The sequence below is a fragment of the Gopherus evgoodei genome, chromosome 4, assembly GCF_007399415.2.
Source record: "Gopherus evgoodei ecotype Sinaloan lineage chromosome 4, rGopEvg1_v1.p, whole genome shotgun sequence".
NCBI lineage: Eukaryota > Metazoa > Chordata > Testudines > Testudinidae > Gopherus > Gopherus evgoodei.
Window position 1 is genome coordinate 140,493,712 of NC_044325.1, and position 22,333 is coordinate 140,516,044.

The 22,333-nt window shown below is 46.7% G+C and overlaps 1 protein-coding gene across 1 annotated transcript in view; it reads right to left on the bottom strand.

Annotated features, from left to right (window-relative positions):
- CCND3 (cyclin D3) overlaps positions 1 to 22,164 on the bottom strand; it is a 68,311-nt gene extending 46,147 nt beyond the window's left edge. The window contains exon 1 of the mRNA XM_030561460.1: positions 21,793 to 22,164. The gene's annotated coding sequence lies outside the window, so the exon portion shown is untranslated. The remainder of the gene's footprint in view (positions 1 to 21,792) is intronic.
- Positions 22,165 to 22,333: the final 169 nt, after the last annotated feature.

Below are 22,333 nucleotides of genomic sequence, written 5' to 3' on the forward strand. Positions count from 1 at the left end.
AAGATAGAGCACAAACATTCATCTAAATGTCATGTATAACTGCATACTCATCAAGTCAAAGACCTCCAGAAAGACCAACCACGTGTGTTGGAAACCCCCAATAAGCCATTCTAGCAAGAGATGATTCGGTTTACTCAGATCATTATACTAATTTGATATGGCAATGGACAGTGTATTTTCATTTTCAGGCATACTCTTTGTTAATTACCTTCGTTAATAATTAGTTTATAAGCTCTCTGGGGCAGGAAGATTTCTTCCTATGTCCTTGTTGTATAGCACTTAACACAGCAGGGCCCTGATCCTGACTGAGGCTTTTGGGAGCTACAAAAAAGAAGAAATAATAATGCTTTTTTTTTTTTTTGCACTCAATGGCCATCAGATTCCCAGGTGGATTTTGCTTGATACAATTTTGTCTTTTCTTTTTAGCCTGTGGCTTTTGGGCCAGATCCTCATCTGCTGCAAATCTGTGGGGCTTTGTTGACTTCAACAGGAGCAAATGCTCAGCCTTTCTGAAAATCCAGGCCAATGTGTCTCAAGCTGAGCACCCAAAATCAGAAAACGTAGGCTTCAGTGTATGCATCCCAACCACCACGAAGAGCTGAGCTTCTTTCAGTGTGCCATTCCTAACTGTGAGTGCCTCTGTTTGCTAGCAGCAGAGATAGTCAATACAAATAAGACACAGAAGTGGAAGATGCCAGGCCAAAATCTGCTGTCAGTACCCAGGCAACAACACTAATGTCAACTGGTGTGTATAACTTTAAAAAGAATTCGACTCACTCGGCCCCAGCATGTGCAAACCTATTTTTACCACCCATTAGCCCAGGGCCAGCAACTATATTATAGCTACCCATAACTGTTTGTTTACTTCCTGCAGGGTGTAAATGAAGAAATGGAAAATAAATGCTCAATAACGATTAACTCAGTTCACCTGCACAGATTGATGGTTGGGTGCACAGCTGACAACTGCAATGGTGCCCTACACACAAATAGCTTTTTACTCCCCTTCTCCCATCACTTTTTGCATGTGCAAATCTGGCTCACCCAAGACCTTGCACAAGCAGCTACGTGCTGGAGGAAGATGTATCTGGCTGCACACTTTAAACTAGGTTTGCAAACCACTGATTTGGAGGTGCTAAGCAAAAGCAGCATCTTGAAAACTGAGCTTGCGTTGGCTGTCCTGAACCACCAAAGGGGTTTATTTAGGTCTGGCTGAGGTACATCCTTTTTAGCAATTCAGTCTGTGCTGAGATCATAGAGAATTTTAAAGAGGTTCAACAATACTGGCAAAGGCAAACACCAAATGCAATGGAGGAGAGGTAAGTGACCGGAACATAATAGTATGGAATGTTGACCAACACATACAAATATATAGGCCTACACGTACTCATATATCAGTTTCCAGTATAAGATCTTTCTAATCCTTCTTATGGCACCTCAGTTTCTGACATGCAGGGATCAGGTAAGTGTGACTGGTTGTACATAATGCCTGTATCTTTCCGCAACAGATTTTGCAGAGATAATGATCAGGCTCACAAATAGCGCTGGGCAAATAACACATTTTTTTTGTTTTCTGGTGATTTCAAAAACTTGAAAAGGGAAAATTAATTTCAGGCTGAACCAAAATCAACGTTTTTCAAAATTTTTGGAAAATTAAAAAGTTTAAAAAGAAACCATTCTGAGCAAAAAGAAGCAAACACATTTCATTTCAATTTTGAGCATTTTGAACGTTTTAAAATAAAAAATAAAAGGAAAGGAAATTTCAACCCAAAATATCAAAACAGTTCCTTTCAGAAATGTCAGAATAAAATGTTTTGATTTTTTTCAGAATTTTTGCTTTAGTTTTTTTTCTGATTGAAACTATTTGGTGAATTCGATATGCATCTGCGAACCACTTTGGTGCCGCTGAGTCTCCATTGTTCACCGAACAAAAGCCTAGTGTGAAAAATGTCACCCAGTTCTACTCACAGAGTTGCTGGAACACACATGTTGGCAAATGATCAGCAAAGGGGAGGGGGAAGAAAGAAGTTCCCTGAAACGCAGGTCTCTGGTACTATTGTGATTGATGCATATGGCACTAGTATCTAGAGACCCCAGACAGGATCAGGGCTCCATTGTGCTATTCTCCTCCCTCGTTTCGCTTGCATTGTTTAATTTATTGGGAAGCCAGACCGGCTAATATTGGGGTTACAGGGTACCCCCTCTGCATGGATCCACCCCTCCCACATGGAAATTAGGGTGTCAGGTGCCTCAGTAGCACAGCTGACCCCAAGAGGACTGGGAATGCAGGAAGGGTCATGCATACTTGCCTCTGAAGCCACATGGGAGAACTGACATGCTGAGGAGGATTCTGGCAAAGCCCTGAAGCACGAGCCAGTGGTGGAATGATTTGGGGAAATGTCCACAAAGGGAGTCCAGCTGGGTTTTCTCCTTTTCTGGAGTTATTCCCAAGAAAGTGGTTGATCCTGGCCTTGGCTGTTAATGAAATTAAATATACCAGACCAATAAAGGACAGAGCTTTCATCTTATCCTTTCACTGGCTTGGTGAAATCTAAACAGGGCTGATTTGAAAGGTGCTTTCCACAATCATTCCCTCCACCTGTGCTTGCCTATGCTCAGTCCCTTCCTTCCCTAAAGTAAGGATGTAAGTCCCTTCCTTCCCTAAAGTAAGTGTGTGTGTGTGGGAGGGGGCACATATTTGAGTTTAGGATTAATTAGTCATTTTTTAATTAAAAACTCTCTCTGAGCAAATCCTCAGCAGTGCTTCTCTGTCAGAGAGCAATCCAAAGCAGGCTTACGGTCACTGAATCTCTGGGCAAGTGCACATTTATGTTTCCATGAGAAGGGACCCTGCCTGCAAAGCGCCAGTTGAAGACAAAGGCAACTGTGGCTGCAAAATTAATTGCACGATGGAGCCCATAAGGTGTGGACGTATTGCATGTCGCCACTTGCATGTATAATGCTGGCCTGCAAGCCCACAACAAAGACAATTTAGCTGTTGTCTGTTCCCGAGATTAGCCCTGATTCAGCCACCAGTAACCCGCTACTAGTGTAAACCCTACGAGAAGCCAAGGAAAGATGCAATTTGCACCAGCTGAGCTTACTCCCATTTCAAGCCTAGTTGAGCTTGACTGGTGCAAATAGCGGCATTGTCTGACTGCACTAGGAGTCTGAACCAGTACAGAACACCAGGCGCTGGCTACTGACGGCTAAATCCCAAGTATAGACAGTGCTAGAAGATAGGGGATACTGCTACTAACTAAAGGCTAAGTTATGCCCAGTCTTGTGGAGGTGCATCGAGGAGAGAATTCAGCCCAGTAAAGGGTGTAGCAATGAGTGCCGGAACACGTGTTTGCCCATCCGCCTGCTCTTGCTCCCATTTAAGTTCATGTTTTTGAGACTCCCATGTGAGTGCTATGTTAGTAACAAAGAATGACAGAGCTTGCAAAGGGCCCAGGAGGCAGAACTGCACTAGCTCCCACTTCTGCTCTCAAATAGGAAGTTGATAAACCTCACTCAGTTGCAAAAAAAAAAATCAGATTTCAAAATCTTCTGAACAGGGTTCCAAGCCTCCCAGCCTTCCTCTCGTTAACCCTTTCATGAGGCCAACCTCCTCCCAGCTGCACCTGAGTGCTGGTGAGCGGCTGGGCTGGGTGACATCCGACACCCCTGCGCCGTCTTGCTCAGATCTTTGGCTTTTTTTTTTTCCGAGCCGTTGCTTATTTTCTCTCGTAACGTTGCTTTTATCTCAGGGCCTATCGCATGTCAAATCTGCTTTCATCAATAATCAGGTTGGGGGTGGGAGGGAGGAAAAACTGCTGTCTCAGTTAACATGCGTGCACACACACACAAAAGTAGCAAGAAAGTAGAAACTTGATGCCACTGTAACCGATCGCATGGCAAAATTTGTCACCTTTTGAGTTACACATGCTCGACTCCTGATAGGTAGATCCCAAACACATGGGGCAGCGTGGTTTTTAATCAGCGCTCATCTCCCCACCCCGAAACCCTGATTCTAAGATGCACATCCTGAGCCACACATCTCAGGAAGGAATGGTTTTAAGCCACCATTGAGCCTCCCATACACTGGGCCTGTCCACCAGCTGGCATAATTTAGAGCAGCCCCAGTGGCTTCTCTAACTTACCCTACCTGCAGTATCTCCCTATGGATTGCTCCACCAGATTGGAATAGTCAGAGTGTAGTTCACTCTGGCCACATGCCTCTATCACCTGGCACTGTCAAGAGGACATGGCATAGAGCTTTTATGCTAGACTTATGCTGCAAAATTTCCCTTCCCTGTGGTAATCTGATAATAGAGGGTTCTTCAATCTAGCTGATGAAGATATAACAAGATCCAATGGCTTGCAGTTGAAGCTAGACAAATTCAGACTAGAAATAAGGCACAAATTTTTAAGAGATGATATTTAACCATCAGAACAATTTACCAAGGGTCGTGGTGGATTCTCCTTCACTCTCAAATTTTACATCAAGATTGGATGAATATAACATAAGAACACAAGAACAGCCATACTGGGTTAGACCAAAGGTCCATCTAGCTCAGTATCCTGTCTTCCGACAATGGCCGATGCCAGGTGCCCCAGAGGGAATAAACAGAACAGGTAATTATCAGGTGATCCATCCCCTGTTGCCCATTCCCAGCTTTTGGCAAACAATGTTTCTCTAAAATGCTCTAGTTCAAACAGGAATGCATGCAGGGCAGTCCTATGGCCTGTCTTATGCAGGCGATAAAACTAGATGATCACAAAAGTCTGATCTGACTGTATAATCTATGAATTGGGGGAGATATGTCTAGGTTCCAGCCCATTTACACCGACAGAGTGACGTAAACGGCTGGGTCAGAATATGGTCTGGGTTGTTCTTACTAGACAGTGCTATGGAGTTATGACAACATTGCAACTGGTTCCAGGTGATATACCTTAGAGTCTGTTCCAGGTGGGCACAGAAAACCCACACAGGTGGGTAGGATTCCATGTGAACATGGGAATCTGGTACAGGTTTTTCTCTCCCTCCTTATCATCAATGAAAGAAACATCAGTGCAGGCTTTCGCGACTAATGCTTTTCAAATAGGGTGAGTGCCAGCAAGCCCCACCCCAGATTGTTGTGTTTACTTGAATTATATTCAACCTATTTGTGAAATGTTTCCAGGAGAGATAGCACCTTCTCCCTTCTCTGATCATCTCAGTGCCTGCAGCTATTTCCTTCTGGTCTGGGGCTGGCACATCCGATGTAGGGCTGGTGCAGAGAGACAGTGGGGACACAGCGAACAGACACAATGGCTCAGCCATTGGAACACAGGAACAGAGACGCCCTTAGGGGCAGGCAAGCAGCGTAGCTGCCTTGAGTGTCAATTTTTGGGGGCTCCGAATCACTGTGCCACCTGGCCCTGGTGGCAAAAAATAGTAAAACACCTTGGGCCAGGATTTGCAAGACCAGAAGTCCACATGGTCTGTTATCCTATCTATACCAATGGCTGGTGCCAGCCACTTCAGAAGAAGGTGCAAAGAAACCCATAATGGGCAAATATAGAATAACCTGTCCCAGGGGAAGATTGTTCCGGTGTCCAGGCTGTCAGCGGTTGGTTTGGAGCCTGAAGCACGAGGGTTTATCACACTTTCAACTATGTCTGCACCGTTGTGCTACCAAAACAGTGTTCATGTGTCACCAGATCCTGCCTGGTCCACACTCCCCTTGTGCATGCCCTTCCCAGCAGGAATCATTTGCCCTTGGGTGGGGAAATGTGCATGGAGACCAATGCTGGCTCAGCATGGCTGCAGACATGCATCAGCATGCTGATCATGCCCTGGCTCCCTTGGCAATGTGCCATTGTGCCTCCCTTCCTCATGTGATGTAATTTGCAGTGGGCCTCTACAAGAGGTGCCTACCGTATGATTTTCCACTCCAGGCAGAGTCTGGTCAGCTAACTTCCGCCCTGTGCCCTCACTGCTGACTGTGGTTTTCCTGCAGCACTCGCATGCGCAGCACAAACCTGAACCTGGCCCATTTTGTCTAGGTGAACAGGTGTTCGGTGCTCCCCCCACCCCCTTCCCTCTGCTCTGTCTCTTGTATCTGACTATGATTAAATCGAACCTGTTCAACCGCCGAGCCAGATGTGGGGCCCTGCTCATTTGTTACGAAAAGGAAAAGAAAACGAGATTGCAAGTGGTGACAGTTGTTCGCAGGTGAAGTGTGACCTGCAGCCCTTCGCATACCCCCAAGCCACAGGCTCTCACCCGGGTGCCGTGGGAACTCTGTACACTCGCTGCAGAGACAGCCTGGGAGCCCCTGAGCGAGTTAGGAGCCAGTTGCCATGTTAGGAGCCGGCCGTCAAGCACAGGCGCCAGGCTATGCACAGGAGAGCCGGTTCGGCTAAAAGATGTACCCCAGAACGTGAACGGACCCCCGATCCTCAATATTCACCCCAAAGCAGGCCCCATTACACCCCAGACTGAGGCACTGCTCTGTCCCTTCTGATCCCAGCACAGATTCTATCACCCCAGCCCCAGAGAGCCCTCTCTCCATCTGACCCCAGCACAGACCTCATCACCCCAGCCCCAGAGAACCCTCGTCCCTGTCTGACCCCAGCACAGACTCCATTATCCACAGCCCTAGGGAGCCCTCTCCCCATCTGACTCCAGCACAGTCCTTATTATTCTCTGCCCTCTCTCTGTTAGGCCCTGTCAGGCATAAGCTTCATTTCCCCAAACCCCAGGGGCCCTCTCCCCCTCTGACCCCAGCACAGACCCTGTCTCCCCAGCCTGAGCAAATCAAACTCCCCAACTGACACCAGTTCACACACCGAGGGAGTCTGTCTTTAGGGCATGCTCCACCTCACCCCCTGCCCCAATCCATCCTGCATTCACTAGCCTTCCTTTGCCTAAACATGTTCTCACCTTATTTGAACTCTTTTAAATTCACTTTTAATGTGATAGAGAGCACCGTGGGATTTCCCAGAATGCCACAGCCAGCCAGCCCGGTCAGCTAGGTCCCTCTGAGTGAAGCCCCCCTGGGGACCAAAGCCAGATGTCTGTTTGGAGTGGCGTGGTTAGGGGAATGAACAGACCAGAGGAGAGGGGAGTCAGTAAATCTGCTGAGGCGAGTTAACAGGGGTTAAAGAGACAACTTTAGACCTAAAGAGGAAGAGATGGAGACATAAGGGAGGAGGGGAGGGAGGGAGGAAGGAAGGGAGATTATATCCGACCTCATCCCCAGAGCTGGGAGCATGAACAGACAGAACGAGCAGTGAACCCTATCATTGTCTCCCAGCTGGTGCAGATCCCCAGAGACGGGCTGCGGGTCGCAGCCCTCTCGGAGCACGGCTGCTTGTCTGTGCGAGGCTTTATCAGTAGCTATTTCTCTCTCTCTCTCCCCGCTTACTGTCCATTTCCAAAAAGGCGGGAGATGGGCTACGCAGAATCAGCAGCGTATCCTGAACAGCTGCCACCCACCGGCCCCTATCTCTGTCTGTCTGTGTCTCTCTGGCTTTCCACTGCTGCTTATGATGTCCCCCGAGGAGCAAAACTCCTACTGCCTGGTTAATGAGTGGAAACAGGTCTGAGGCATGAACTTAAGCCCTGCATCTGAATGATCCTGGATTTCAGAGGGGCTTGGATTCAGGGTTCCTGTTAGTCCCCAAAGACTCAAGACCCTCATTGATTTCAATAGGCTTTGGATCAGGCTCTTAACAAAGATGGCTGGGTAAAGGCCCTGAGCAGTCATGGGGCAAAGGGATGATGACCCAGGTCTTGGGCATATGTCCTGGAGCCTGAAGCCTCTTTTCCTCCTAAGACAGGTGCGTGGGAGACAAGGGGCGGGTAAGGTCAAGGTCTCCTTAGGGAGCACTGCGAAGGAGCTACCTAGTGGATGAAGATGGAGCCTGGATTCCCTTCTTGCTCCAGGGACAAAGGCAGGGCAGTGGGGGAAGTCATGACTGACAGATTACAGAGGCTGCATGGTCATCTCACTCCAGGAGAGAGGTGGTTTCTCTGTGAAGCAAAGTGAGGCAGCCCCTGGTCGAGACCCACTTTTCCCGTCCGCAAATATGATGTGTGACAAATGCCCATGAAAGTGCCACTCGTACAGACCCCCTCTAGGCTGCTTACGTCTGTGCCTGCCGGCATTATCTCAGGGCTACTGCTTCCGTTATAGCAATTTATTACCTTTGCCAAAGTCCACTGGCAGCTTTGGAAACTTCTTGCTTTCCACTAGCCAGAAAATTAACTCTAAGCTTCATATAGGGACTCTTTAAAATTTAAATCTTGTGAGTTCCAAGTCAGCACCAGGTTTATAAACAGGGTTCCAAGTATTTTGCTCATCAGCTGGTGTTATTTTATTCTTTGCTGAGTAACCCAATGGGGAAATAAAAAATTTGCAGGTATGCCTTGGGGATGTAGGGTCTTTGGAGACTCTTTATGCACTCACTGTAACACAGAGGGTTCTTTACAAACAGCTGCACATTTATTTTCAGGGGTGCTGAGCAACCAGAGCGCCTACTGAAGTCAACGAGTGCTGCAAGAGCTCAGCTTGTTTCAAAATCAGGCCATGAAGAAACAGCACTGCTGATCAAAGGATGTTTAAACCCTCTCCGCCTTAGGGTTTCCAACTTAGACATTTTTTCCATGAGGGGGACCCTTTTCTGATTACAATGAATAAACCCCAGTCTTTGTCCTTTATGGGATCTTTCTTCTGCTGATGGTGAAAATTCAAATGCCACCTGAAAGTTGGGGATGGGGGAGCTGGATTTGATCAAATAAGGATAGGCCCAAACCTTAGGAGGTTCAGATTGCTCAGAGAAGGTTCTGTATTGGAGTTACTTTTCTAACTCCTTAGAGTTTCACTCATCACCACTGGAAGTGTCTCCAAAAGCTCAGAAAGCTTCTGGATTCCACCTGTGACAGGTTCATGCTCACACTGGGCACTAACAAACTAGGGTCTTGAAGTCCAGTTTACTGATGCCCCTTGGCTGCTCAGAGCCCCATTGAAACACACCAGAGGTGAAAGTAAGCTGGTACGGGCCGGTACGGAAGACTGGTAAGAAAAGGAGACTGGTTGACGGCGGGACAAGCCTGCCCACTGCATAAGAATAGTTTAAATTCAGCTGCTCCCTGAGCAGTTCAGCCCTTGGGGTTAGGAGTGGTTTCTGGCATCCTTGTTAATTTCACTCACAGTAAATGGGGGCGGGCGGGTGTTTGACCATGGCAGGGGTAATCCTTGTCTGCCCCCGGGGATGAGGGGGTCTCTCTCCAATACTAATATACACAACAAATACAAGCATTTGGCTGCACAGCTTAAATCCAGAGCTAATAAAAGCAGGTGGAAGGGGAAAACTCACTGCCACATTGGTTTCTTGTCTCCTCCTTCCCTCTCCTCCTCCTCCAGCCAGGCTGCAGACAAGGCTCTGCATTCCTCCCCCTACCCCAGCAGGGGTTCTCCTCTAGGCTCTAGCTTGCAGTAGGGACACTGGCTGAGATGCCTGCTGCTGCTGCCTGCATAAGAACAGTTTAAACTCAGCTGTTCCCTGCGCAGTTCAGCCCTCCAGGATTACAAGCCGTTTCTGGCATCCTTGTTAATTTCACTCCCAGTTGTTGTTGGGGGCGGGAAGGTGTGTGTGACCATGGCAGGGGCAGTTCTTTTCTGCCCCCAGGATCAGAGGATCTCCTATACACAAAAAATGCAATCAAAATCAGTAACCATTTCCAAGTTCAAATCTATCCCATTCCCTCCCCAGCAGAGGATCATGGTTGTGATGTCCAAACTGCTTGCAGATCCTCTTTGAAATGTTACTGAACTGCACAGGGAACAGCTGAGTTTAAACTGTTCTTATGCAGGAGGCAGGCTTCTCCCTCCCTCAGCCAGTCTCTCTGCTGCAAGCTGCAAGCTAGAGGGAAGCCCCTGCAGCTGCTGAGTGCCAGGCAGGGAGAAAGCATGGAGCCTAGTGACCACAGTCTGGCTGGAGGAGGAGGGAAGACACGGAGAAAAATGTGACAGTGAGTTTTCACTTTTTCAGGCTTATTCCAATAGTAAAGTTTTATTACAGACAGTGCTGGTAGTAGTAATAGTAGCTTTATTTTCTCTTTCTATGTCATGCAATGGGAGGGATCCATGAAGTACGCAGGAGAGATGGGTTGCTTGCGATTGGACCATATGGGTAAGAAATGTAAATTACTTTCACCCCTGCCCAAACCCCAGGGCTCCCATCCACCTCTGCAGCAGTAGCTCCGGGGGTGATTTAAAGGGCCCGGCTCCTAGCTTCAGCTGAATCCCTGAGCCCTTTAAATCCGGATTTAAAGGCCCTGGGATTTAAAAGTCCCATCTCTTCCGATAGAGGCCACACCTCTTCCAGTTGAGGCCCCTCCCCCTCCACAGGACTCTGGAGTACCGGCAAGTCCTTTAAGTTACTTTCACCCCTGAAACAAACAAAAAACTTCCTACAGCCCGGGCCTTATGGAAGAGCTCAGAAAGGCTCCTTCAATCCAAATCAAATACAGTGAAACCCCGCTTTAACGTGATGTTTGGGGTCCAAAAAATTCCATCGCGATAAATGCGGGGTCACAGTATAGCGGGGTTTCAAGCTGGTCAGTTTAAGTCAGTGGTCCCCAACGCGGTGCATTGATGTGTGCCGCCTAGTGCCCTCAGTGCCTAGTGCCCAGCAGGGGAGAGAAGCCGCAGCCCCGCGTCTGCTGGGGACAGAGAGCACCGGCACCCGCAGCCCTGGAGTTCTCTGTCCCCAGCAGGCGCGGGACTGCGGCTTCTCTCCTCTGCTGGGCACTAGGCAGGGGCACATCAATGTCCTGGCTGGCGTCATGGCGTTGGGGACCACTGGTATTAGGCCTTAACTGGGAGCCAACGTATGATCATGTTATATGAGATTTTGCGTTATGGCGGGGCATGTTATTGCGAGGTTTGACTGTATGTAGCTTCGTGCAGCCAAAGTTGAAGCACTTCATCAGGGAGCTTTTCCAACTAGCATGCTCCTCCTTTGGTCAAGGAGGGGATGGTGCCACATACCAGCCACTCTGGACCACTCAGAATACACCTCCATAATATGCTGAGGGAATTATTTATGCTGGCCCAGCTCTACTACCCTGACTATCCCTGCATGGGAAGGGTAGGCAGCTCTGCTCTGCTCAGGCAGAGAATATCAACACTCTTCCCTAGCTCAGGTCACTGGGATCCCAAACCCCCAGCTAAATTCCTGAAGCCATGCAACCTGGAGGAGTAGGATTCCCTCCCCCAGCCCCACCCAGCAAGGGCACCACCCGCCATGTGGTTTCCTGAAGACGATAGGCAGCTCGTCAAAGGCACCGGCAAGAAACCCAAATGTGGTAAAGTGTTGAGATAAGCGGCCCCTTTCGAGTGAGAGAGCTGTTGGCGCTGGGCCTTGGGAGCAAGGCTGTCACTGCACAGGGCCGGCAACACCTTGCTCTTTGCAAAGCGATCAAAGGCACATGCAATGCGGCACCGTGGCTTGGGTGCACCTCTGGCTCAGAAGCAGAGATGGGCTTCCTCTGGCAAGCTGTCAGCCATGGGGGGAGGTGCACAAGTGGCTCAGACATGAAAGGATGCAGACATAGTCCTGTCCTCCCTTTCACTCCAGCACCAGGTTTACCAGGGAGATTATGCTCATCTTACTCCGCATTACTTATACTTGCAGTCTGAAGGCACTTTAGAGGCTGCTTAAGGGTTGGGCACATAGCTGAAGTGAGGCCTGGGGGAAGCCGAGTTCATCGGCAAATCTGCCAACCCTAGACAATTTTGGGTCTGGTTCAGTAGACACAGGGTTAATTCCATTCACCTCCTTGGTGTCGTGGCAACAGGACATCACATTCATAACCAGGGATGGGCCTGGACCAAAGTCTCAGATCCAAAATTTGAAGAGGGCTAGATCCAGAGCCAAATTATATGGCTGTCTCTCTCCCCAATCGCTATAGTGGGTCACATCAAAACCCTGGATCTGAGGAACCTCAGACTTTGGATGGGTTCAGATCCGGGTATAAAGTAGGCAGTTCAGGCCCAATTCTCATCATGATAGATGAGAAGAGATCTGTTTACATGGCCATTTTGTCTGAGGGCTCATTCCCACAACCCAGGTTGCAAGGGGGAGGTAGAATCCTGCACGGCAGCAGCCCCAGTCTCTGGAACAAAGAGGAGTTTGAGTCTGAATTTTCTGAACTCAAATGTCTCCTGCTTACCCTGCCCCCTAATGTTTGGACCAGAAACTGTTAATAGAACATGGCCTTGAGCTCAGCTTCCTCTTCTGCTAATATCAGCCTGGGAGGAAATCAAAGTCTGTGATAGATGGCAGGAAGACAGTGGTATGGATCTTTGCCCAAGTGGGGGATGTGGAGTTGCACCCCACGCTGTGTGTGTATGGCGTGAACCTGTGACTCTGTGCCCGCAAATGGGTATCTGGATTCATGACTTTCAGGGGATGTGGAGTTGTGTCCTGAGTGGACCTGGGTGGACCTGTGCACCTTGTAATAAAGTTGTGACACACAGGAGGGTTGACAAGAGACAGAACTTTATTTCCTGGTCTAAGTCACCTGACATAGGTCAGACTTACTGACAGGTAAATACCCTGTCACATGACAGGGGTTAGTATCCACTGACACGCTCCTGAATGGCTGCATGGAAAAGATTCCATGCCATCGAGATGGGCTGTAGAGATCTGCTATGGAGTTGCGATCTAGTGTCCTTTCTCAAGATCTGCATGGTTAGCATGCTGCAGACCAAAAAGGCTGCACAACAACTGCTCCTACCTTTTAAAAAACAGAAGTTCTCCTCCTCTCCTGTTCCTGGGTGTTGGGCTGGACAATGTATTGTATTGAACCAACAAATAAGTTAATATCCCAGCTCTCAGGCTCCCCTCAAAAGCCAGACAACGTGAATACAGAGAATCCACAGCAATCACTGCTTCAGACAGAAACAAAAGTACTCAGGGGCACTCGGAAATCAATGATGCTTTTCAAGGCCAAATCGTAGCATGTGGAACAGTGCAGCTGAGACTTCCTTCCAGAGTTACTGTAAAAAGAATAAGCCTGTGCTTGGCCCAGCTATCTGATGGTGACACCATGCAGAATGGCTGGGCCACTGGTGTTTCCTGATGTCCAACAGAACTAGGGATAATTGGAAGCTGAGCCCCTCTAGCTGGAGCATGGTGATAAATGAACCAGAATAGCGTCCAATTCCTTGCAAGGGGAGAAGAACAGATAAAAGATCATAGAATCCCAGACATGAGAGACATAAATGGCCTTTATTAGGTCATCTAGTCTGTTATTAATTATTAAGCATCAGCAACTCACTCAGTGCTGTATAGGACACAAAATGCACACAGTCTCTGCCCTGAAAGAGCTCAATAGCTCTTCCTGGAGGTCAATGTGGGGTTGTTCCCAACAGCCTAGTCTCCAGATCTTTTTCCAGCCTTGTTTTAAATGTCCTAGGTGATGGGGCTTTCCACCAAGCCTTGCCCTTCCAAAAGAAAGGCTGCGCCATGGACATATTGACTGTTCCACTGTCAGTTCTCTGCTTCAGCTTCTGTGCTGAATCCCCCATTCCACTGCAATCCCAGTGGGCTATTTCAATTCACAATGTACCTGGTAGCAACCCAAGGGGTTGTTTCGGTTCAGTGTCTCTGGCATGCTCTGCAGCCATGAGACAACAGAGACCTTCTGGTGAGGCGAGCTGGAGGAGGCTTTCCTGAGCCAGGGAGGGAAGGTAGAATCATGACTATGACGTTGAGGATGAGGAGTTCTGTTTGATGAGGCGGAGATTATAAAGATCTCTCCCATTAGAGGGAAGACAGAGAGTGGGGACCACATGCCCTCCAGCTGGTGCTAAGCATCTGTGATGGATAGACTCTCCCCACTCCTCAGCTCCCTTCACCCCATATTGTGCAAACTGGATAGAGCAGGCTGGCTGTTTCAGCACATCCACTCCTTTGCCTTTCCAAGAAGGAAAATCTTGCATCCGACCAGTGATAAGACTCATTAAAAGCTTCCTTTCCCGGTACAGCTGATCTCATTGTAACCTTCAAACCCTAAAGCTTCAGACAGATGAAGAGAGAGAATAGAACAATGCACAAAACCCAGTGAGTCACCGATTAGGCAGGGCCAGCTGACCAGAGATCTGTAATAGTTCTCGGCAGCTGAGACTCGGGACAGCCTGTAGGTATGGGTCTACATGCCTGGTTGATTAGACACGTCACTATGACTCAAAAGCAGAGCCATGTGCTGCTTACAGACCAGAAATGAACAGCTATTAATGTGGGAGTCATCTAAAAGGTCCAGCAAACAGCAGTATTCCCAGCACCCCTTTTAACTCACAGATGCACCCTGGGGTTCCAATCAGGCCAGCTGCTGGGTCTTTACAGGGTGCTCGAGGGTCATCCTGGGAGAGCGGTGTGAGACAGCCAAGAAACCCTACATTTATCATCTCTGATGCCTCAACAAGTAAGGAGGACAGGGGGAATGCAGGACTGGGAGCTAGGAACACCTGATTTCTAATCCCAGCCCTGACAACGCCTCCCCTCTGTGACCTTGGGGAAATCACTTCTCTTCTCTTCTTGGTTCTTCATCTGTGAAATTGGAAGTACAATACTTACCTCACCGTATCTAGTCCAGCCTCCAGCATCACACAAGCCATAAAACTTCACTCATTCATTCCTGCATGCAGCCCAATCTCTTGTGGCTGAATTAGGGCATTACCTTTTAGAAAGATATTCAATCTTGATTTAAAGACTCCAAGTGATGGAGAATTCACCACTTTCCATGGGAAGCTGCTCCAGTGGTTAATTATGCTCCCAGTTAAAAATGTGGATTTTATGTCCAGCTTTAACTTTATTGGCCACTGGATCTTGTTATGCCTTTGTCTGCCAGATTAAAGAGTCCTCTGTGTAGGTATTTATAGATTGTGATTTAATTACATCTTAATCTTTCAATCTAAATAGACCAAACTCCTTAACTTGCTCATTTTAACATGTGTTTTCGAGACCACGGATCATTTTTTAAACTCCCTTCTTGATCCCCTACAATTTTTCCACACACTTTTTAAAAGTGTGAACACCAGGACTGGAGACAATGTCCATCAGTAGTCTCACCAATGCTACCTAGAGAGTCAATATCACCTCTCTACTCTTGCTCGATATTCCCCTGTTGAAATATCCAAGGATCATGTTAGCCCTTTTGCCACCCACCACACCAGAATTTCATATACAGCTGGATAACAAAGCTGTGGCCACCGTATCTGTGAGAATAAAAGCTTAGCAGGTTTAAATAAAAAGCTATTGATATGAATAAGTACAGCATCCAAAGTTACATTAGATAGGATTAATATAATAAAAATAACAATGGCAACATGACTGTAAGTCCCCTGCTTTATGGTTCTCTCTCCTCCCCGGCATAAGCTAACCACTGACTGATAGGATTAGGAAGAAACTTTCTCTGTGGATAGGCTATTCCATACTTGCCCACTTGCAACATACTCTGAACATCTGGTATTGATACATAACACGATGGACCCCTGATCTGATCCAATCCGTCAATTCTCCTATGTTTGTAAAAGGTTTTCAGCTGCAGAACGCTGAAGAAGGGATTTTTCCCCCCTAGGTTTTGCAAGTCTGGAGGATAATAATGTCTTTCAAAATCTCCAGAAGGAGCCTGAAGATATTCTGGTAACGCACTGCCCTCTAGTGGCAGAGGTAATCAAAGTTGTGTTTTGTTGGGTGAACATGTAAGTGGGTGGGTTCATTAGCTAGGAAGGAAGGTGGGGCAGAGACTAGTACTTGGGAAATAAAGACGCCTGTTTTGTAGGAGATCTTACTAGACAAATACAGACTGGGACTGGACAAAAGACAAAAACAAAGGAAAGGAAATGAACTCTTTTCAGCGGCTGGTGCCACAAGTCTAGCAAAGCATCAGCAAGACTTTTTTTTTCAGATGTCAATCAATTATTCTGTCTCTTCTCACCCCAGGTGATGCTTTTCAAAGTCTGCCTATCTAGCCATAAAGCTAAAAAGGACCACAGGTCATATAGCCGGACCTCCTTTAAATCAAAGGCCATAGAATTTCACTTAGTTACCCCCTATGTTAAGCCCAACAACTTATGCCTGACTAAAGCCTATCTTCCAGAAAGCCATACCATCTAGATCTGAAAACATCAAGGTTATCCATCCATGTTCCTATGTGGCCTCCTTCATCACAACACCTGAGTACCTCCCAAGAGTAAAAATGACAATGTCATGGTTTAGTCACACCTAAGGAGCCTGGAATCACTGTCATCCTTTACACACATGAATTGAAGCTTTACTTCTCCTTCTTTGAGATCGGTGAGCATCATTATAACCATTCAGCTGAAGCACAGGGAGGTTATATGAGCTTGCCTGCCATCAAACAACAGTTCAATGAACACAACCCAGGAATCATGCAGAATATTTCCAACACCATTCAAAACACCTGACATTGAGGGTTGTTTTTTTTCTTTTGCATTTTGCCACAAATTAGAAAGCGGTTCCTTCTTTTCCTGCTAAAATGAGAAACACTTTGGGATGAAAATGAAAAGTCTTTGAGAAAAACAGATTTAACTGGAAAAGCATGTGAAAGGTGACAATCCTGCTTTTTTTCCTTTCAGTTAGATTACCAATTTCATAAGATTCTGGGGAAAATGGGAAAAATGACAGCAGCCAAATGTTTCCAGTGAAAACTTAGTTACAATTTCACATGACTCTAAGTAATATGAATTTCAAGGTATGCACTTGCCTTTCTCTAATTTGGAACATATGAACTGCCATTCTATATCAGACGTGAGGTCCTTCTAGTCCCAAATCCAAGAGTAGCCAGTACCAGCTGCTTCAGAGGTAGGTGCAAGAAATCCCACAGTGAAAATTTATGGAATAACTTGTCCACAGAGGAAATTTTTCCTTAACCCTCATCACTTAGAGGTGGGCTTATGACATGAAGCATGAATGAGCTTTCTTTTTTACTCTGTCATGGGGAGGGCTGTTGTACCTATAACACTGGGACTGTTTGCTCATAGCTCTGGATTTCAGCTGGGTCATTCGATACCTTGCTCTTGACAGAGCAAGACATGGGCAGTGAGGCCACGAAACACTGCATGGGAAAAGTTTTCCGGGACTTCTTATTCATCAACTGCTTGTAATGCTGAATAACAGGGCTGCACAGAAGTTTTTGCCTCCCCCTCATTCAAAAACAATTTGCATTGGAGGAGGCTCTGGGGTAACCGGTGTGTGCTGGTGAGTGAGCCCACCCCACACTGACCCTGCAGCAGTGGCTCCTGCCATGGGTTTTCCCCCCCATTTCTGAACTAGTGCCAAACAAAGCCACTGTAATATAAAGATCTACATGCTTCATTTCAGAGTGGGGTTTGTTTCCTGAGTTGGGTCTGGAAGGTAACTTGGGAAGGAAAGAAAAAGAATACCTACCCACGGACAGAGAATAAAGTAACGCCAGCATACCCCACAGATGAGACTTTACTCGGAAGGTCCCGTTATTTGCCTAACAGCTCCCCACAGTGATTCAATATGGTATGGTATTGCAGTCTGCAAAGCAAAAAGGTGCAGATCAAGGCGCGCAAACTATTGCTCCAGAGAGTCAAACCTATCAAACAGGGGCACCAAAGGATGAGCCATATTGGCAGCATGACAAGAGCAGGGAGGTTGCACGAAAATTGAAATTTAAATAGCGGTGATCACAGCAGCCCTCATCCTGTGGAGTGAGCACAAGAGAAGGGGGCTGTGTGTGTGTTGGGGTGTGTGTGTGAGAGTTGTGGGTGTGGAAGGATGCATGTGAGAGTTGTGAGCACTGATGTGTTAGTGTGAACAGGCAAGAGTGGCGGCAAGACTCATGCAACAGTGTGTGTGGGAACCTCAGTACACGTGTGATGGCTTTGCCAGTGTCCTTACAGCTGATATCCTCAGCTGAGAAAGGAAGGTGTGGTCTGGAAGAAATACTACCTTGAGCTTAGGGTGAGCAGACAGCAAGTGTGAAAAATTGGGACAGGGGGTGGGGGATAATAGGAACTTTATAAGAAAAAGACCCCAAAACCAGGACTGTGCCTATAAAATCGGGACATCTGGTCACCCTACTTGAGCTGTTAATGCTGGTCCAGGTCCCTGGGTAAGGTTCTGCCTACTCTGCGTATCCGTCTGTTCTCTGCTATTGGTCAGAACTTTGGGTGGAGTGGGGTGGGCTGGGGGACCTGCAAGCCCTGTTCTCTTCAGTAGACAGAAGAGGCCACTGATTGTAAAACACCAGAAATGTCAAGGGAAGGCAAACAAATCAACAGCAGGCAGCTCTGCTCTGGGTTCTGCAGATACTGTGCAGGGAGCATTAATAAAGACTGTTGACCTGACAAAATGCCATGTGAGCCACGAGCTTAATTAGCACTGCATGATCACCAGGGCAAAGCTGGCACTACCTGTCTAGGCCAAGTTCGTAGCCTACGGAGTCATATAGGAAATCAAGGACACCTGCGTAATTTTCTAAATGCAATTCTCCCTAACGCTCCCTGTGAAACAGATGGACCCATTCTATGCAGATTTGTGCCTCGTGTGGTTATTGTAAGGAAGGTGTTATCGTCTAGTGGTCTAAGCAAGGAGTGGGCCAGGACTCCTGGGTTCTATTCCAGGCTGTCATAAACAGATAGTTAAGGATTAATAGAACAGGAGTACTTCATGTCTCTTTTGCCTATAAAGGGTTAACAAGTTCAGTGAGCCTGGCTGTCACCTGACCAGAGGACCAATCAGGGGACAGGATACTTTCAAATCTTGAGGGAGGGAAGTTTTTGTGTGTGCTGTTAGTTTTTGGTTGTTGTTCTCTCTGGGTTCTGAGAGTGACCAGATGTGCAACCAGGTTTCTCTCCAATCTCCCTGATACAGGTTCTTATAGATTCAAAATAGTAAGTACTAGGTGATAACGCGAGTTAGGCTTATGTTTGTTTTCTTTATTTGCAAACGTGTATTTGGCTGGAAGGAGTTCAAATTTGTATTTTGCTGAAAGGATTTTAATTTGTACTTGTTTACTTAGGCTGGGAGGATAGCCCAGTGTCTATAGCTGAAAGACCCTGTAACATATTCCATCTTAAATTTACAAATAATTTGTACTGTTTTTTCTTTCTTTAACTAAAAGCTTTTCTTGTTTAAGAACCTGAATTTTTTTTATTCTGGTGAGACCCCAGGGGACTGGGTCTGGATCCACCAGGGAATTGGTGGGGAGAAAGGAGGGAAGGGGGAGAGAAAGATTAATTTCTCTCTGTATTAGGATTACTTTCTCTCTCAGGGAGAGTCTGGGAGGGGGAGAGAGAAGGACGGGGGATGGTAAATTTTCCTCTCTGTTTTAAGATTCAAGGAGTTTGAATCACACAGTGATGTTCCAGGGTAACCCAGGGAGGGGAAGTCTGGGAGAGGCAATGGTGAGGGAAAGTGTTTACTTTCCTTGTGTTAAGATCCAGAGGGACTGGGTCTTGGGGGTCCCCGGGCAAGGTTTTTGGGGGACCAGAATGTACCAGGCACTGGAATTCCTGGTTGGTGGCAGCGCTACAAGTACTAAGCTGGTAATTGAGCTTAGAGGAATTCATGCTGGTACCCCATCTTTTGGATGCTAAGGTTCAGAGTGGGGAATTATACCATGACACAGGCTCTAAGGAAAGTGGGTCTATTGGTTAAGTCCTGGGGATCTGGAATCCTGAGTTCTAGTCCTGGTTTTGAGAAGAAGTATTGTTGACAGTTGGCTTAATGTATTGATGTTTGTAAAGTGCTTTGAGATTCTTTGGTGAAAGAGGCAATGGACATGATTATTAAGTGTCACTCTTGGTTATTGGTACAGAATTTTTTAAATATTATAGTGGAGTTTCTCTCCCCCACCTTTTTTTGTTGTTGCAGGGGATTGTTTTTGTTTTGTTACACAGAGTTTGTTGGGGGGCCCATACCAAACTAGGGTGAAGCGATTTCCCCTTTGTTTGTCAAAGAGACAAAATGTTTTCATACAAACAATAAAACCAGGCCTTAAGAAGGGAGAACAACGATGTTCACAACAGATGTCAGTGATGAGTTACCCAAACAGAGCCTTCCCTCTGCTAGTTTTACAAGATTCATCCCAGTCTTCCTGTGTGTCACAGGGACTGATGAAGCCCTAAATTTGCCTAAAATTCCCCTTTACCATAGCACTCTGAAATACTAGATATTTCAAAGTATGGAAAGGCAGGCTACCAGTCTTGAGGAGAGCAATGTTCCAACCAAGTAGAGGGAATTCTAAGGCCTGAGATAATAAAATAAATAGCAATAACAAGACTAATAAATAATGCTTTGCATTTATATCACACCTTTCACACAAGGTTCTCAATGTAATTAACACAGGTGGGTAGATAATATTAACACCCTTCCTGTCGCATACACGTGGAAACTCAGGCACAACAGTGCCTCGCCTAAGGTCACTGAGTGAATTAGCGACAGATATGGGACTAGGTCCTAAGCTCTAATCACTAGATAATACTCCCTCACTCTGCACTGTGCCCCCATCTACTTGCCCCTCACAATGGCTCCCTGTTGCATGAAATGTTTGAGTTTCTGGTCCTAATCTTCTGAGGACAAGGAGAAGGGGGGCTATTTTTTGTGGGATATTTCTCCTGGACTTAGAGACTGTTGATGTATTTACACGGAGTAATTGCACCACTGCTCAATGCTCTGGTGTGGTGCTTGATGTTCATACACTCTCTCAGCCGTCTCCACTCCCATTTCTCCATATTAGCATTTTACATCCATTCCTAACCTGGGTTTCACATGATGGAGTCCCTAGCTTGACAGATATATGACACACAGTGAATTAGCATCATGGCACCCCAGAGATGCGTCACTTTCTTGCCATGGATTCAGGTGTGCCATGTTACAGGTAAGTACCAGCTGGTCCATGTTATGGATGGATATCAGGTATGCCCAGCTACAGATTCAGACATGCCATGCTAGGTACCACATAAGCCAAGGTGGAGGTAGGGTGTGAATTGAGGTGTGCGGTGCTAATGGTATATATGTGGTATGCCACGCTACCTCTTGGTTTGAGAGTCAGCTATTACTCTTATAAACATTATTGGCTAAGCCTGACCCTGTGCTTTAGCTTCAGGCAGTACCAGTGAGTTGAGGTTTTCAATCCAGACTAGCTAGAGTGCACCTTCCCCTCTTCACCCAAACCGGTTCAGACCCATGTCAACAGTTAACCAGAGGATTCCATCATAAGGTACCAGCACTAAGTACTCTTACAAGTCGCTTTTCCCGTGGTCATCTGTAATCTTGGTTTATTCATGAAGGTCCTGCTTTTCAGAAGTGCTGGGCCATGGCAACTCCACTTACAAGATGCAGGGACTCAGCACTTGTGAAAACCCTGCCGTGTGTCTTTTGCAAGAAGACACAGACATCTTAGCTCACTAATGGGGGCTTCTAGGCCTCCACTCCAGCACTTCTGGCAAGGGCACACACACCCGCTGTGGGCTACAGAAGTTACTGCGTCACTGGTTTGTTTGGTTCTGACACCATCTGCACAACAAGGGGATATATATACATAACGAACCCTGCACCAAGATCTACTTCCAATAAACAATCACTCCCTGTCAAGCAACCACTCTGAAGTGTCTCCGAGATTCTTATGTTCGACCAACCTCTTTGGAACCAATTTTTTCCTGGTCCTTTGTTGTTTATGACATGAGATCTCTCTCTTTCTCTTTCTCTTTTTCAATTTACACTTTACAATAAAAATGCAACTAAATCTCCTCCTACCTTTCTTGACAATCAGGAAATTTGCTTCACCGGACATGTTTCCTTTCAGCAATCCAGTCTTTCCTCTCCTCCACCCGTTCTTTTTTCCATGGGTTACTGTTTTCGCTACCATTGCTTCTGAAAAACGAGCGCTGCGTGGAAGCTGCATTGCAATCTGAATTGACCGAGTTCAGGACCTTTAATTTCCAGCGTGGCAGCTGTTGTTTACATTTCTCTTTTGCAACACAGTTATTGGTTCCTAAGATGCTTCTCTCCCCTCACCCATGTAGTTAAACAGGAAGCAAGAGGTGAGAGCTGTAGGAGGGGGGTTTCCTGTTCTGTAGTTTCTGAAGCACACAACCGACTTCTGACATTCACCAAAGTTTTGATTACAAGATCTGAACACCCTAGAAGGGAAATTGAAGCTGTGCTCAGAAAGCACTGCTTAGTGAGAAACAAACCGAAGAATATTTCAAGCAACCTGACCAAGTGATTTAGGCTCTTCATATGAGCTTAACAAGAAACTTTTTTTGTAGAGTCTAACTTTCCATCTGTTGGACAC